Here is a 4,758-nt window from a genome sequence, read left to right as displayed (position 1 = left end):
CTGTTCGTTTGTCCTGCTCATTTGTTGCTTTTAGGTTTATATCCCGCATGTAAGTGATTTCATGTGGTTTTCAACTTTTTCTGTCTGGCTTATTTCCCTTAGCATAATTATTTCGAGGTCCATCCACGCTGTTGCAAATGGCAGCATTTCATCTCTTCTTATGGCTGAGTAATATTCCATTGTATATATGTGCCATAACTTCTTTATCCAGTCATTTATCGTAGGGCACTTTGGTTGCTTCCATGTCCCGGCCACTGTGACTAATGCTGCTGTGAACATTGGTGTGCAAATATCTTTTCGGATATGAGTTTTCAAGTGTTTGGGGTAAATACCCAGTAGAGGGATTGCTGGATCACATGGTAGATCAATTCTTAGTGTTTTGAGGAACCTCTGTACTGTCCCAATTCGCAGTCCCACCAGAAGTGCATTTCTCCGCATCCTCTCCAACACCTGTTATTGCTTGTCCTGTTGATTATAGCTATTCTAATAGGTGTGAGATGGTATCTCATTGTGGTTTTGATTTGCATTTCCCTAACAGCTAGCGATGCTGAGCATCTTTTCATATGTGTTTGTTGGCTGTATGTTTCTTGGGAGAAGTGTATGTTTAAGTCCCCTGCCCATTTTTTGATTGGATTGGTTTTTTTTTTTTTTGTTTTTGTTTTTTTTTTTTTGTTATTGGGCTGTATGAGTTCTTTGTATATTTTGGATATTAGGCCCTTATTGGAGGCGTTGCTTGCAAATATAGTTTCCCATTCAGATGGTTGTCTTTTTTACCTTGTCGATGGTTTATTTTGCTGTGCAGAAGCTTTTCAGTTTGATGTAGTCCCATGTATTTATTTTTGCTTTTACTTCCCTTGCCTTTGAGGTCAAATTCATAAAATCCTCTTTAAGTCCAAGGTCCTTGAGTTTAGTTCCTATGTTTTCTTCTATGCATTTTGTTGTTTCAGGTCTTATATTCAGGTTCTTAATCCATTTTGAGTTAATTTTGGTGCGTGGTGATAGACAATAGTCTAGTTTCATTTTTTTACAGGCGACTTTCCAGTTTTCTCAGCACCATTTATTGAAGAGGTTTTCCTTTCTCTACTGTATGTTTTTGGCTTTTTTGTCAAAAAGTATTTGCCCATATAAACATGGGTTTATTTCTGGACTCTCGATTCTGTTCCATTGGTTCGTGTGTCTGTTTTTCTGCCAAGACCATGCTGTTTTGATTATTGTCATTTTGTAGTGTAATTTGAAGTCAGAAAGAGTGATGCCTCCAGCCTTTTTTTTTTTTTTTTTTTTTTCAGGACGGCTTTGGCAATTTGGAGTCTTTTGTGGTTCCATACAAATCTGATAATTTTTTGTTCTGTTTCTTTAAAAAGTGCCGATGGGCTTTTGATGAGGGATTGTATTAAATCTATATAATGCTTTAGGTAATAAGGTCATTTTAACTATGTTGATCTTTCCAATCCAAGAACACAAAACATCTTTCCATTTCTTCATATCTTTTTCGATTTCTTTTAATATGGTCTTGTAGTTTTCATTATATAGGTCCTTCACATGTTTCAGTAGATTTATTCCTAGGTATTTTATTCTTTTTGTTGCAATTGCAAGAGGAATTATTTTTTCCACTCCTTTTCCTGACACTTCACTATTAGAGTACAGGAACCTACCAGCCTTTCAACCCTCAGCTTCTTCTAACCGCGGACCAGCTCCGGGTCTCATCTCGGAAGATGTTTCCAGCAGCAAAGGCCTCACGCTGCGAACAAGATCTGAGCTTCAGAATGTATCTCCCTCCGTAGGCTGCCAGGTCCAGGAGGGGCCACGCGGTGGTGAATCCTGTCAGGACCCGCTGGTGGGCTGGGAGGGGGGAAGGAAGGCACTGAGTCTGCAGGGGGCCGACCCCAGGCCCCTGTGCCTGCTACAGCGTCACACCTGAGCCCGAGCTGGAGACTGAGACCCTCCCCGGGTTTCGGGGGAAATCTCAGCTCCACAGGCGTGGGTGGGCGTTCTGGCGGAGGGCACCGAGCCTGTTTCCTCCGCTGTCAGACTTACAGAAGGGCAAGCAGCAGCGTTGCCATTGACTCAGGGGTGGCGCTGGCATGCGCTGGGGAAGGGCCTGACTCCCCCTTGAACTTGGCTCCTGCCTGTGGGCTGGTACCACATCCCATGCTCTGAACCTCCGTGGTGACTGGTTTTGTTTGTATATGGTGTGTATTTGGAATTTCCCCCCCAGAAACAGGGCTGACTTCTCCAACTGGTTTTTATTTTGTCCTTAAGCCACATGTTTGAAAGTGACTTAATCATAGGGGTGTCATGATTGAAATCTCAGGGCCTGGCGCCCTGCTGGCCTGGCTCCGAGGGCCCCAAGATGACCACTGGGCAGCGATGACTCCCCACAGGTCCTATGTGCACCATCCCCAGAAGCCTGGTTCTCCCAGTGGGACTGCCGTTGATTGACCGAAGGCCTACTATGTGCCAGGTGATGTCTTGAGTGCTTCCCACACAGGCTCCTGCTCACAGCTGCCCTGGGAAGTAGGGTAGCTATCCCCATTTCACAGACAAGGAAACCGAGGCCTGGAGGTGAAGTGCCTTGGCCAAGGCCACGGGCGGCTGAGGGCAGAGCTGTGGTCCCAGCTGCGTCTGTGTGTGTCTGGAAGCAGTGTTGCCCCTTGGGCTGGACAGGAAACACATAGACCGCAGCAGTCAGTGCCAGTGTCTAGGGGAGAAGGAGGAAGAAAGGTGAGCCTCCAGCTCAGGTTGACAGATCAGGGAAGCTTCTGGGAGGAGGTGGCACTTGGGCTTGGCCTGAAGGATTTGGAGAGAGATGGGGAAGACATGCAGGATAAGATTTGGGGACACAGACGTAGGGTGTGTCTGGAGGAGCATGCTCAGGCCGATGGGCCAGACGTGGCCACGGGGACACAGCAGGCCTGGTCTGGGCGCACTGGGGCGGGCCGCACTGGGTGTAGGAGGAGATCCTGAAGTGGGCTGGGCACGCCCACCCTCCGGACCCTCTTCCCTGGGTGCAGCGTCGCTGACAAGGAGTCCGTGGCCAGCCTGACTCTCGCTCTTTTGCAGGAAACTCATTTTGTCTCTTCTTCGAAGCTTGCGAGATTTTTCTCTTCATTCAAACGCGCAGAGATTTCTCCACGGTGTTTCCAGAAGGTGATGTCTGGCTTTCTTGTCGTTATTGTTCCTTTCCGTGTTCACTTTTTAATTTAAGTGTGACCGTTATACAATCCACGCATCTTAAGAGCAGCTCCACGAATGTTCATGTTCGTCTACACCCACGTGGCCACTGCCCGGGTCCAGATGCAGACTGCTTCCTCACTTCCTGCCCCCAGCGGGCTCTCCTTCATCCCAGAGGAAACCGCCATCCTGACCCCGACACCAGTGATCGATTCGCTTTGCCTGTTCTCGACCTTCATGTAAATGGAAACTTACAGTTATATGCGTGCGCGCTTTTTTTCCTAAATAAACTTTTAAAATTTTACGACAGTTTTAGATTTCCAGAACAAGCGTTGGTGCCTTGTTACTAACTAGAACCCATACTTCCTTCTGATTTCTTCGGTTCTCCACTAATGTCCTATTTCTGTCCTGAGAGCCAACCCAGGGCACCACACCACCTTCCGACACCACGTCTCCTTAGGCGCCTCTTGGCCGCGGTAGTTTCTCAGACTTCCCTGGGTTTCAACGGTCTTGGCAGTGTTAAGGAGGACTGACCCAGAATTTCGTACAATATGGGTTTGGGGAGGATGACCACAGAGACGAAGCAGCGTTTCAAGGACATGTCCAATCAACATGACTTGTCTGTGAACGTTGACTTCGATCACTGGTGGAAGTGTGTTTAGCAGGTTTCTCTACTGGAAAGGGACCTTTTCTCCCCCGCCCCCTTTCTACACTGTCCCCTTGGGAAGGAAGTCACTCTGCACCCCACACTTGAGGACTGGGGTGCTGCGTACCGCCTCCCTGACGATGAAATAGCCACATCAGTGATCGGGAATCCTCTGTGGGAGATTTACCTCATTGCCTTCATTTAGCTGTTCGCTCAATCATTTATCTCAGTAAGGACTCATGGGTGTATATTTAATACTTAGGACAAATAATCGAATGCTGCTTTATTTTGTTGCTCAGATTGTTCTAGCTTTGGCTATTGGGAGCTCTTTCAGTTGGTTCCTGTGTCCCTTTGACGTACCCCTGTCAGAGAGAGAGACAGAGACAGAGACAGAGACGCAGAGAGACAGACAGAGAGAGAGAGAGCTGAGCACATCCTTACTTTCTGACACTGTAAGACACTCCAGGCTCATCTCGTCTAGTCCCTGCCCCAGCCCTAGAATCTGCCATTTTCCCCAAGAGCCCTGGCTCCTTTTAATGGAGAAAAGTGTTGGAAACCAAGTCACATGTGACCAGAGTTGCCGGGATGTCCCTGCCTCCGGGCGCCCTCGGCTGACAAAGCAAGGAGATGCGTGTGTGAATAAAAACTGCGTATACACATCTGTAACTATTTGTGCATGTAACTATTTACGTCTATATTAAGCTAAACATAAGTTTATATTGATGTTACCAACTCTAATCCACGTGGAACATTCTAGCCTCTCCCCCTTGCCTGTCTGTAATCTCCCACTCCGACAGTGAGACACCCGGCTCTCACCGCCTCCTGTTTATTTACTTAATTGTTCAATTCCAGTGTACATGGCTCTAGAACTGTTAACTCGTGTCCCCACGGGAAGCAGCTTCATCAACTGGAGTCCAGTGCTTTGGCCTTTAGTTTTGTGG

The sequence above is a fragment of the Rousettus aegyptiacus genome, unplaced genomic scaffold, assembly GCF_014176215.1.
Source record: "Rousettus aegyptiacus isolate mRouAeg1 unplaced genomic scaffold, mRouAeg1.p scaffold_m13_p_3, whole genome shotgun sequence".
NCBI lineage: Eukaryota > Metazoa > Chordata > Mammalia > Chiroptera > Pteropodidae > Rousettus > Rousettus aegyptiacus.
This window is presented reverse-complemented; position numbering follows the sequence as displayed.